This window comes from Condylostylus longicornis, unplaced genomic scaffold (assembly GCF_029603195.1).
Source record: "Condylostylus longicornis isolate FDR11 unplaced genomic scaffold, ASM2960319v2 ptg000048l, whole genome shotgun sequence".
NCBI lineage: Eukaryota > Metazoa > Arthropoda > Insecta > Diptera > Dolichopodidae > Condylostylus > Condylostylus longicornis.
Window position 1 is genome coordinate 6,972,176 of NW_026578017.1, and position 14,359 is coordinate 6,986,534.

At 23.7% G+C, this 14,359-nt stretch overlaps 1 protein-coding gene across 13 annotated transcripts in view; it reads left to right on the forward strand.

The window, feature by feature from the left end:
• The first annotated feature begins 1,663 nt into the window (after positions 1-1,663).
• LOC129611238 (transient receptor potential cation channel trpm) overlaps positions 1,664-14,359 on the forward strand; it is a 248,746-nt gene continuing 236,050 nt past the window's right edge. For 10 of the 13 annotated variants that reach the window (XM_055524268.1, XM_055524272.1, XM_055524274.1 and 7 more), the window contains exons 1-2: positions 1,664-2,052; positions 10,250-10,501. The gene's annotated coding sequence lies outside the window, so the exon portion shown is untranslated. Of the gene's footprint in view, positions 2,053-2,796; positions 2,839-10,249; positions 10,502-14,359 lie in introns of all 13 variants that reach the window. The other 3 variants (XM_055524269.1, XM_055524271.1, XM_055524270.1) reach the window with 3 other exon arrangements.

Below are 14,359 nucleotides of genomic sequence, written 5' to 3' on the forward strand. Positions count from 1 at the left end.
TAAATTTTCTTGGCAGATGACGTGAAAACTAGAAAAAAAAGTGTGGTAATTTTTTATTGTTGCAACTACATTAATTTGTAAAACATTATTTTCGTGTTTTTCAAATCTTTTGTAAGAAAATTGTGGAAAATTGCAATTGTGGACACAGCCTATGAAAATTTTTGCTTTTAAAGTGTTTTAATAGAAAAACTTTAAAAGCAAAATTTTTTTGATTAAACCCAGCTTATTAAGAAAATTAAGGATCACTTGAACACAAGCCTTTACTGTTTCCTTTTAAATTTCAAATATAGTTTTTTTTGTAAAATATTAGAATATAACAATTGAATGAAACTCTATAGTTTCGCAAAGCGTATTCAAGAACACATAAATAATTTTTTTCTACAAAATTCATTCTTCATTCAAAAATTGGCAAACACAATATTCTGCTTATAAAAGTATAAATTGTTTTTTTTTTTTTTAATTTTTACCTATGTTTCCATTTATTTAATATTTGGCATACATAAGTACCTACTATGATAACAAAAATTTATATACATACTACGCAAATACATAACAATATTATAAACTACTGTCCTTGAAATTTAGCTAACATACTGATCTACTTTCATTACCATAGCACAAGAAATGCCAAGAAATGGAACCAAAAAAAAAAACAAAAAAAATATACCAAGACCTTGTTCATTGATATCATTTTTACCATTAACATTAAAAAAAAAAATTCTCCTTTATTTTTTTGCATAGATTTAGGCAATTTCCCCTTTTTAGAGCTACAATTTACATTTTCTGAACTTATTTCTCATTATTTATTCACTGCACAAACCACTCTGTATTCAGCAACTGCGCATGTATGAACCAATTTTTTTTCAATATTATTTTCGGAATTCATTTCATTTTCGATATAGATACTTATGTATATTATACTGTTATTTTTGTAATGTTAACCATCTTAACGAATTGAAAAGTGGTAGACCGGTACAGCAAATATAGATTTGCAGAAAATACTCATTCTAACAATATTAACAGTAAGAAAATATTCATTTTCGAAAATAATAAAAATTAAGTACAAAAAAATGTTCTGTTCTTTTTTTTTGTTGGCAAAGATGAACTGTTAAAGTCTATCTAAATCCGTCATACATAAAACTTGAATGAATGGTAAAACAAATTCTTAAAAGAAAAAAAAAGAGAAGAAAAAAAAACATAAAAATGTTTCAATTCTAAAACTACTAAAAGGAAATTTTTCTACCTGAATCATTCAGTTGCTATTAACGTCCGTTAGACGTCGGTTGGTGTTCTTTTTTCTCTTGTCTCTTTTATTAATTACATTGTGTATGTGTGTATGTTTCATTAATTATAATGTCAAAAAAATTTTGTTTTTTTATGTGTAATATTCTGAATAATTAATAAAGTACTAAAATTTAGTAATAAAAAAAATACTCGTATTAATAAGAAAAATTATAAAATAACAAAAAATTGAAATGTGGATTTACTTACTGTCAAAGTTTTTCTGTTTTCTTTTCTTTTTTGTATTTTTGTTGTTCTAATATTTTTGCGAATTTTTAATTTTTTGTTTTTTTTTTTATATTTTTATTTCTCGCTTTACTTTTCCTTTTACAATATTTTCTCAATATTTTTCAGTCAAATGAAATGAAGTGTTGTGTGGAGAAACTCGTCGAAAGAATTGTTTAAACACTGTAGAAAATGTGCACGGGTTTTTTTCTTTATTAATTTATTGATATTCGGAGAAACATAGTGGAATTAATTAATTATATTGATATTTGTTTATACATTTGTATTTAGTTTTATTTATGTAAATTATTAATTAATTAAGTTTTATTTATTTTTTTTAAATATATATAAACAAATATTTACTGTGGAATACCTAACATATTTATAATTGTATGTTTACAATAGTGGTAAAGTGCTGTGTTCGAATGTAATTTCAAATGATTTAAAATAAAGAAGAAAACGTAAAAATTATAAGTGTTATAAAAATATAATAATTATAATTAAAGCATGTTATAAATGCGTGACAAAATGAAATTAAATATATTAGTAAGAATATAGAAAAAGCAAAATGAAAAAAAATTTTATTTAAAATTATAATTTTTATAGATCGCAAAAAATTTTATTTATAAACACAAAATATGCAACTGTGAATAATTAAAATAAAATTGAGATTTATTTTTACATAATAAAAATGAATTCTATACCGAGAGAGTATAGTAATTTTTGTACTCGTGTAATCGTGTATAACAATTTAATAAGTTATTACTTAAACGCTTACTATAGAAACTTGTGAATTGCGTTTGGATCTTTTTGATTGTTTTTCTTTTTTGTTTTTTATTTATTTATTTCTATTTGTTTAAAATCTCAGTAGAATAATAATATAAACGTGTACAAACATTATGTTTGTTTATCAAAATACACGGCAGTTACTCGTAGAATAAAATATTCGCATACTACAAAAAAGAAAAGAAAAATAAAAAAAAGAAGTGAACAAAAATTAAAATCTTTGCCTCTATTTCAAGGTTACTATTGATTGCAAATATGTATTAGGGTTAAATTATAATATTACATAGCTAATAATATTTATAATTCATTAATCTCAATTTTGATTTTACTCTCTTACAATAAACAATAAAGTTGATGTAATATTTAAGCAAAATATTAAAGCCATGAGAGAATTGTGTTTTGAGTTCTTTTAAATTTTTACTAATTAAAGAGAAATTAGCATATTTATTTTTTTTAACTCATTATAATTAATGTTTTTATTTTTGTTTATTTTTGTTTTTGCAGTTCTACCAGTTCTACTTTCTAAAATGTAAAGTGTACGTGTAGGTAAATAATAAGTGATTACTAATTAAAAAAAAATTTAATATTAAAAATTGAATTTTACCTAAACGTAATTAAAAAAATTTTCTTTTTTTAAATTTGCCGTGAAAAATGTTATGTAAATTATTCGTATATATATGTATTTGATGCATTAAAATTTATTACAATAAGAATCTAATAAAAAATTCTAATAAAATATAGGTGACTACTTATTATATTATTAATCTAATATTAAACTATAATAGATTTAAGTCCTACATAATATAAAAGTATATACAAATAAAAATTCGTGAAATAATGTTAAAAATTAATAATATAACAGAAATTTGCAAAATAATAAAGAAATAATATTGCATAAAAGTTATATTAGATAGTGAAATTTCTGATAGAAAGGAATTCATTAGAAGAACATCTAAGCAATATTTAGTAATGTGGATATTTAAATTGTTTATAATATACTTACCAATAATTGCAAAAATTAACTAAGTAGGATTCCTATACATGTTTAATTTTTAGCAATTTTAACTAGAACAATTAAGTATTTTTAATTACTTATATAAGTACTTACTTACTTTGTAAGTTAATAAGTATGATATTTTTTTAGTAAATTGGAAACTGATGGCCATCAATAATATTGTTAATAATATTATTAATTATTTATTTCTTGTTTATCCGATTTAATAATATAGATAATAATTATTTAAGTAATATTATAGTTAAATCTATATATTAATGTTAAAGTAAGTTTAATAATTTTTTGTTATTATAACAGAATTAATAGGTATATAATATATTGTTACTTATTGTGTATAGTATTTAATTTTAAAATTTTATTCAATGAGTAGGCATATTTACTCAATTGCAATAAAACACTGTTTACCTTAAGAATTTTAGACAAAATATAAATTAATTAGGTATTTTAAAATATGAACTTGTCAGAAATGAAGTGTCAGAAATAATATTTCTTTTGTCTTTTGTAATAATCGAATAATTGGTGAATTAAATTTAGAAAAATTAAATTTGAACTGTATATTAATATAAAAGTGAATTTAAAGTTAAATTCATCGATCTATAAATTTGTATTTTACGAAAAAGAATTTAAGAACATTTTACATATTTCAGTTTACAATAGAAGTAATTAGATTTGGTTATAAGTATATTATATAAAAATACGTACATCCTAACTTGCATTATATTTGTATAATTAAAAATTTCAAAAAATTTGAAAATTTCTTTGATAAAAATTATTGCATTTTTATCGACCAAAATGAAAAAAATGCCCATGCAATAATTTCCAAAAACCAAATGAAAAATTGTACTTTAATTTTTGTTTTTATGTACGAAATATAGGGTACTTCTATACTTACTTGCAAATTTATAAATAAAATCGATCAATGTTATAAAACAAAAAAAAATTATCAAAAATAAATGAAAATTCTATAAATAAATTTAATTTGCAGATCACTTTTTTTTTGGTTTTCTGAATTTAGATGAAAATTAAAAATATTAAATAAGTAAGAATTTGAAATTTATTTTTCTTATTCTTTTGTTTTTGTAATATTTCTCTCGAATAAAATAATTAAAATTTTATTATTAAAATATCAATATTTTTTTTTTTGTTTTTTCTTTTATATATGGTTTCAAAAAATTGAATAATACATTTATTTTACGTGCATTTATTATAAAAATATAAACTTGAAATAATGACAGTGAAATCTATTTCTGCATAACTGCGGAAGACATGATTGGAAATTAAATTCCAGTTTGTTTCAAATTCTGTTTCTATTTGAAATAATAAACAATAAATTGTTTTTGTAATGTATATAAAATAGATATCTATTGGAATATTGCAAAACTACCTATTTCGTTATCGAATAAAAGATTACTACAAAACTAGAAAAAATGCAGATTAACTTACTTACTATACTAAGTTTTAGCCTTTTTTAACCATAAAACATGTTTATTTTTATAATTTTTTGAATAATTAGCTCTTCTATGCGCGTCCTTAAATTTTTTTTTTCAATTACAATAAGTATTTATGAGTTATAATTTCAAAACATTGTGAGTTTAAAAATTTTTGTAAGCATAAAGTGTCGAACCATAAAACTCCTATCCTAAAACTCAGGATTTACGGTATTCAAAATAAAATATTTTACCACCAGACATAAGAATTTGTTTCTAATAGAGAATTTTAATAACTCTTGCGTAAATTGATTATTTAACTAAACGAATAATAAAAAAAAGTTGGGCCAAATGAATGGTTTGTGATGTAGCAGTTCTCCCTCCAACAGTTTAGCATTGTACTGCATTATATAAAATTATTTTCATTCATATACGAATATATTTCAAAAATTGCATATCTTTCGGATGATACGAACGTATTCAACATAATGCTCGATTTTAATGGCAAATTGCGTGAGTTAAGAAAAATAATTAATTTTTTAGTGGCATGGAATTTACTGTTAGCTTCTTGCTTTTATAGAAATTTGAAAAAGCTTGAAGTTTCTGAAATATTATATGCCAAAAATTCGAATTTTACAAATTTGGACATGCGATAACTTGAGAGCGGGTGGAGGTGGAAAAAAATTTTCTTCTATCGAAATAAACTATTTTATACTAAGTGTCTAAGCTGTTAAAATTTCAGATATTAGATAACAGTGAATTTTAACGGCCATTGTGTTTTCTAAACTTAAAGTATGATGTGCCGCGGTAAATAAAGCAACCCACTGCTTTTCTGTGTTTGCAATATTTGAAAAATGTTTATAGTTTCATTGCAATAAATAGTTAAAAAAAATAGCAATTTTAGGGTTTTGAAGGGATATAACTTTTACAGGAGCGGAAATAAGTAAAAATTTTCTTTATGGAAGCATGTTTCTAGTAAAACTCTATGTACGTAAATTTCAGCGTTCTATCTTCAAGGATGTAGAAGTTTTGTAAACAGACACACGGACAAACGGACGGGCGGACGGACAGAGTGAAACTAATAAGCACTTTTTTTCAAAAATTTTTGGACAAGTGCTAAATATTTAGGCTACTTTTCAGATTTTCACACTCTAGTTTTGATCCTCTTATATTTGTTTACAAATAATTATAACAGCGGTAGCTCACAGCACGAGTTCAATTTACTATATTCTTTTGGGTAAAAAAAAAACTCTCAAAAAAAAAAATTTTTTTTCAAGGAGTTTGCAAAACTTTTTATTTTTTATTGACAAAAACAAAAAAAAATTGCGAGATTATGGATGAATTTTCCAACTGTATTTTTACTATGAAGTAGTTTTAAAAGTTTTCTAAAATTTAAATCGGGAGAATAATATTATTAAATATAGGTATGCACTTACAGATATCTATATCTTAAAAATATATATATTAAAATATTTCTACAATAATATTTTTAAGATTTTCAAAAGTTTTCTAGTAAATCTGTCCTAATATAGTGAATGTGTAATATCTTGTTTTTCTTTCGAGCTATACTTACTTTTAATATGGTAATAAGTAAGTAAGAGATGTGAATAAGAAAAATTTCTTAATAAACTTTTTTATTCAAAGGAAAATTTTTAAGTTTGTTTAAGAAAAAAAAATTATTTATAATAAACGTGTAATTTAGACTTGGGGAAATTACTATTTTATGCTTAATAAGGTGAATCTTTTTGTTTTTGTGAATTGGAACGTATATTATACGGTCAAGAAAATTGCTTCATATGGGAGAAGCCACTAAATGTGATTTCATTGCAATTTAAATTTAAATTATTTAAAAAAATTCTCTCACTTAATATAAAAATAAATTCAGTAATTTAATGTTCCCTATGCCATAGCTAAGTGTTCTTTAATTAAAAATTTAATATATGAGATTTTGATTTTTTTAAAAGTAAGTATGTCTGCTTACTTCTTAAAGTCACAAGTAGAACTCGCACATCGGAATTCCACTGGTAAAAAAAAAGTAATTAAATTAAATAAAGGAATTACAAGATTTGTTTTCAATTGATAGAATTAGTGCCATTGTCCGAAGCCAGTATTTTATAAGAAGTACCAAATATTTAGAATATGTTTGAGTAAAAATATCAGGTTTATTTGACTAGAGTTGTGGTTACTTGCTTGTTAAGCAAATAAAAAGAATGCATCTTTAAAAGATTGAATAAAAATTGGTATACCATATATAGTTTTAAAAATACTTAAGGCCCAATACGAATTGGTGTTACTGTAATTAAATACACTTACGTATTTGTTTATTTTTATAAATTTTAAGTTTATGCATAATTACTTGCATGAATATAAATTGCAAGTATGCGTGTATTTATAATTTTATTAGCATGAGTACTGCGGTGCCTCTACAAAATGTACCGAAAATTAAGTAATCCACAAAATGTTTTTTATAATTTCATATACATTATGTATTTTAATACACATAAACACCTATAGTTACATATGTTATACATTATACATGTATATATACTTCGGTAAATAAAATTATGTAAATACAAATGTATTCATAAACAAACATACTTATATGCACATTTTTTTTATTTGTTCGTTTCATTGTGCATGCTTATAATTATTTAATTTACTTTGGCTTTTTAAATTCAAAGTGTTTACTTTTATTTTTCAATTTAATTTCATTAACATTCCAAATTTTCTTCGAAAGAATTTTCTTTTGCATTAGAATTTAGTAAAAATTTTTGTAATATAAGTAAATGCATCAGTGTGATAAGTAAGTATTTAACGTATATTTATGTATATTGATATATTCGGCGGCAGCTAACTAAAGTACTCTGAGGCCCACGTTACGGCCGAGGCAAAAGCGAAAATTGATTTCATTTATCATCAAAATTGTTTAAGTTATTACTTTTATTGTAAGGATTTTTTTTTTATTGAAAAAGGTACTTATCAAGAATATTCCATTAATACTCGTATTAATAATATATTTATTCATATTTAGTTTTTGGTTATAAAAATACTACTAATGCACTTAAAAATAAGTCCAGCCGATTTTATACTGTTATAGCATTTCCAAAATGCAGAAAAAAAATATAGAACAGAATTTAAGCATAATCTCACTAAATTATGTTTTAGCACTTCCCTTATCATCCAAAAAAAAATTTTAAAATTTTCAAATTTTTCCTAATAATTTTGAAAAAAAAGTTGAAAACCCTTTAAAATTTAAATAATAATATGCTGTTTCAATTCGTTCCGTAGATATGATGAAAAATGTAAAATCGGCCCACAAATCAGTTTTCGAGCCCTGATGTTTCCAAAAAATTTATATGTTCATTGTTTTAATACGAGCAATTCAAATATTAAATTTCAATAAAATCGGTTGATTATTTCTCTTTATATACACAAAAATGTATATTTGGCCCGTAGTAAACGTCCAGTTGCTGATGCCTGATTTCTTCCAAAAGTTAAGAATTTTCGCGGACGATCGAGCAAAGCTCATATATGAAATTTCAAGTAATTCGGTTGAATACTTTCTTCAAAATGTTCAAAAATGTAAAACAGGCCCGCTAAAAAGTGCAGTTCCCGAGGCCTGATATATCCCAAAAGTTGATCAATATGTGCCATGGTAGAAATAAACTTACATATAAAATTTCATCAAAATCGGTTCAGTAGAACTTGAGATACACGCGTGCACACACAGACCGACAGACCGACGGACCGACAGGTTACTAAAAATAGATTACTTACACTTCCCTACTATGGAGAAGTGCATTCCCACCGAAAACTCGATATGCAAAATTTGCTGCCATCACATAACCTACCTATTGTTTACACAATACGGTCAGTAATTATAGTTAAATATAAGAGATGGTGGACACATACTGGCCATTCAGAATATTCATTATGCTCACGCCAAAATACAATACTAATAAAAAATATACACACAATATGTGTACATGCTTGTACAAATTTAAAATAACTATGTGCACACACTTATTATGTACACAAAAAATAATATATATACATTCACATAAATAAGACTTAATACTTACGAATCCTTTTTGTAGACAATGAATTGTCGAAAATTTAAATATTTTAATGGCATACTTATAAATTTGCATAAGTGTGAACAATACTTATTTCTGTATGTATATCATGTTTAAAGTTTAAAAATACATATGAATATAGCCAGATTTGTTATATGAAGAATCAACGGTATTCATGGCATCAACGGAAATATGTATAGTGCAAAATGATAACAACGGCAGCATAAAATAAGTACTTTAGCTTTAATTAAATGAAAAAACCCTTTCACATTTTTAATTCTACCTGTTATTTATACTACCCAGAGTTTATTGTTCAAAAATTTCATTAAAAATACGTACAAATTTATTTGCTCTTCCTCGTTTATAAGGAATAGGAATTGAATGTTTTTTAACAAACTAGTGACAAAAGTTGTTAAAATAATTGCTAAAATATTAAGCAATAAAACTTTGTGCTAATTTTACTGCAATTTACTTACTTTAGTACCTAAATCTTTAAACAAAAGTGAATTTTCGAATTTGGATTCTAAATTATAACTTTCATGTTATCGTAACTCTAGCAATTTATTTGTAAATGTGCGGCACTGTCCATATGTAACACAAGTTGATATAATAGTATTGATTTATGTTTTTTTTTTGAATATAAAAGAAAATATACAAAAAATGATTACGTCGGCATGTTATTTTTAAAGTTTGCACGATATTTCGTAAAACAGCGGCTTTCAAAAAGGGAAAAATAAAAAAAAAATTTGAAGTAAAAAGTAAATAAAATAAAATGGAAGGACAAGTAAAAATCAAAATGAGAAAAATAAAAATTCATAATAAAAAATATTCTCTAGGTCAAGGCTGTCATATTTAACAATTATTTTTTCGCTCTTTTTTTTCTATTAAATTTTCTGTCCCTTTTTCTCTATAATATATTTTTCTTTCTAATTTATATACACAATACAATTTAAAATTTTAGTACAAAAAGCCTTTAAAAGCAATCTTTCATTTTGTGGTTTTAAGGAAATTTTCAAATTGTGGCATGTTTGTATTTTACTGCATTTCTACAGCAATGATTTATTTGTTATTCCCTTTTTTGTACACTTAAACAATATTGTATTAAAATTACATTATTCTACTACAACAGCCATTGTATTCACAATGGGAGAAACTGAGAAGAAAAATATTTGTAAATTAAATTAAAAAAAATTTTTTTTAGCTGATTATTTTTTAAAATAAAAGGTTTTTTTTTTTAAATTGCTTTTTTGTACATACAAATTATAAGTATTTATGAACTTTTCTATTATTTTTATTATTTAAAAAAAAATTCTATTTAATAAACATTTCAAGAATGTTAAAGTTAGTCAAAGAACGGTAAAAATAAAATTTATTTCAATGTTATTAAAAAGTTATAAAACGGTTTTTTTAATTATTCTCTCTGTTGTTTTTTTTTTCAGAGAAAAAATACTATAGAGAAGAATAATAAGTTTGGAGAAATTAATAAAAATAATTTTATTATTAAAATAAATATTTAAAAAAATAAAAGAGTAAATAAAAAAAAATACATAATAATAAGTAAAATTAATATTGTGTGTGTGTGTATATATTTAAATAGAGAATAATTTAAAATAGAGAGAAAAAAAAAGAAAGAAAGAAAATAAAGCAATAAGAAGAGAAACCAACCGTTCATAACAGAAGGAGCTTAAAAGGTAAATAATTTATTATTGTATTTTTGAATTTATTTACTTAAATATATTTTAAAAAATAAAAAAATAAAAACAAATAAATAAAAGTAATGAAAATTTCGTTTTAAATAAATATTTTGTAAGTATGTTTGTTCTTACATATGTATATAATATGTAAATTTTCATTATAATTACATTACATAACATGTACATACCTCCTTTTGATTATCTTATGAAAGTTTATTGTTTTCTTTCTTATAATTACATACATTCTACTTTAAAAATTCTCTTATTTGTCTATTATTAATTAGTCATATGAAAAAAGTTCAAAAGTTTAATTGATATTTGTACAAATTATGTAAGTATGTGTATCGCCCCCGCTTTATAGTAAACTCTTGTTATATGTAACAAAGTACCTAAACAGTTTCCAGTAATCAATTTTAAAACTTCCTATTATTCGAAAATTATTAATTTTTCATTTCTTATTTGAAAACTGGTGCAATCAGATTCATAGTTTAAAAATAACTAAGTATTTAAGTACATCTTGATCAATTTCAAGAAAAATTTATTCATTTTTGTAAAATAACAAAAAGTACTCCACACACGGTTATGGAATGAGGCTAAAATTCATTAAAATGATTTTTAGTTGGGCATATAATGAAATAATAGTTACGACCATAGTTAGTCAATTGAAATATCATCCAAAAATTTTACTTCAAATTTCCTAAACTGCAAGAAATCAACACACCATTTTATATATTCGACTGAAAAGAACTGGCCGCAAAATACAAAGTAGATTAAAACAACTGGAAAAATGGAAAATTGCACATTCTGCAAAAACGTTTTCAAGTGAAAATGTTTATGATTATAGGTCAAACCAATGGTTTGCTGTAGTAGCACGTTTCCCTTCAACAAGTGAAAATACTGCTTTTCATATATTTGTATATCTACCACACTATTAAAATTATTTTCATTCATATACGAAACTATTTCTAGGAATGCATATATTTAGGATGAACGATTTATGCAGTCTTTGAAATAAAGCAAAAATTAATTTAAAGAGGGGTTAGCATAATTCTCGATTTTAAGGGTTGATTGTATGAATTAAGAAAAATAATTATATTTTTTAATATCATGGAATTTGAAAAAATTTCGAGAAGATATAACTTGAGGGGGGGTGGAGGTGGAAAAAAATTTTCTTCTAACTATTTATTAATGTCTGAAAGCTGTTAAAATTTCAGACTTTTGCAACCTGGGGTTTAGGAGACAAACGACATCAAAAATTTGGAAAAAACTATATTTTATATAACGGCAAAATTTTAACAGACATTTTGTTTTTTTAAAGTTCAAGTACAGTATGCCGTGATAGAAGAAGCAACTAAATGCTTTTCAGTGTTTGCCAAATTTGAAAAAATGCATATGGTTCTACTACAATGAATAGTTTAAAAATGATATTTTTAGGATTTTGGAGGGTATTGATTTTGGTATTGAGATTTTGGAGGTTAGGTAAAAATTTTATTCTACGAAAATTAGTTTGAAGTAAAGATCTATGTACATATATAGCATTTCAGGTTCTATCTGCAAGGGTATAGAAGTTTTGTAAACAGACACAAGGACAGACGGGCGGACAAAGTGACACTAATTAGCACTTTTTTCAAAAATTTTTTAAGAAGAGTGCTAAAAATAAATAAAATTTATACTTTTATTGCAACGCGTAATGTACTACCATTAATGTACCATTTATTAAAGTTGTACTCACTCATACATTATGTAGTCAATTATATACTTTTACTGACAAAATTATTTTTATATACTTATCTTGTACACATATACTTAATAGGTACGTCTAGGAATAATTTCCAAAAGTTCTTGAAAAATAATTAAAATGTATTTTATTACAAAAATTTCATTTATGACTTTTATGACAAAATTATTATAAATGCTGTTTCATTGAAAATTTTCATTATTTTCTAAATTTAAATAAATAAATTTCAATTAAGTGCTTTGAAACCCACGTAAAATGAAAATTAAATTCACAAAATTTAGAGTAATAAAATTTAAGAATTTACGAAAAAGGGAAACAGGGTTCAAATTTTTATATATACACATACGTACAATATGTACTTCTACATTTACGTAAATGTATAAACCTTTTTTTTGTAAATTCTTACAAAAATTGGAACCATTAAAATTTTAAGGATAATGTTTTATATCTCTTTAAAATCTGTGCTTTATTCCATGATTCTTCATATTTATTTTTTATATCTGAATTCACATGAAAAATAATTAATTTAAATTATTAAATAAATAGAGTTATGGATCGTTTATTAAATTTATTGTTAAATTATTACAAAAAACATAAAAGTATGTAAATTTTAGAATTTACCAACAAACTATTGGAATTTATACTTAGATAATTTCGAATTTGGTAAGGGGTGTTTCTTTTCAAATTAATTTTAAAATCTTAACCTTTGGTGGTGTTTAATAAAATATAAAATTGTTTGCCTTCCAAATAATTACAATAATGAAAGGAGTTTCCTTTAATAGGACTCTTATTTGGTGAATCATATAAGTACGGAATATTAATTCTAAAAATTCGAAATTTGAGCTTTTTCCAGTTTGTATAGGTGCTCCAAATTATATTATATGAGTTAAGAAATTGTTTTTTATTTCTTATCAAGGTGCTTAATAAATTAATAGTTTATTGACAATTGAAAAATTTTTTTTTTGATTTTCTAAACAAAGATATACCAAAATTATTTAAAATTTTTTGTTTTATTTATGGTATTCCCACTTTTATCTCACACTATAACTTCGCAATTAAGTGGTATAGTTACTCAATTCATAAATTTATCCAGCAACTTTATTTACCGTTGTAAAACTATGTTATTAGATTTTATTAATAAATCTTTTAAATTTTAGCAGATTTTTGAAATTCTGCATAATTTTTGTTTTTCTTAAATATAATAGAAATCCAAAGTTTAGGTGACAACCTTATAGAATTTTCGGAATTTAATAGAATTTTCCTGGATTACGAATTTGATTGTGGATAATAAAATTGATTTTACATCTTACTTTTGTGTTAAACTTTGTATGTGGTTTTTTTTATTGCCAAGTACCGAAGTGTTACTTTATAGTTAATAATAATCATATTGACCTTCTAGTATTTGAAATAAGGTTTTTTTTGTTAAAAACTGGTGAAAGTATACTCTGTTTATTTTTGTCACATAGTCCACATAAAAGTGGAAATGTTTATGAGTACTTGGTGTTTAATTGAACGACACACATAAATATAATATGAGAAAGCAATTCTATTTGGTTTTGATATTGGTAGCATATTCAATTAAAAAATTTATAAAGTTGGGTCAAACCAATGGTTTGAATTGTAGCACTTTTCCCTGCAACAAGTGAAAATACTGCTTTTAAATACAGTCTTTGTATATCAATCACACTATTAAAATTATTCTTATTCATAAACGAAAGTATTTTTAGGATTGCATATATTTGGGATGAACGATTTATGAAGTCTTTGAAATAAAGCAAAAATTAATTTAAAGAAGGGTTAACATAATGCTCGATTTAAAGGGTTAATTGTGTGAGTAAAGATAAATAATTATATTTTTTAATGTCATGGAATTTATTGATAGCGTTTTATGTTTTTAGAAAAACTTATGGTTCCAGAAATATAAGGCGTCAAAAATTGAAATTTTACAAATTTCAAGGGTTGATAACTTGAGAGGAGGTGGAGATGGAAAAAAATTTTCTTCTAACGAAATGAAGTATTTATAAGTGCCTAAAAGCAATTAAATTCCAGGCGCCCACAACCTGGGGTCTAGAAGAAAAACGACTTAAAAAATTTGGAAAAAACGGGTTTATATATAT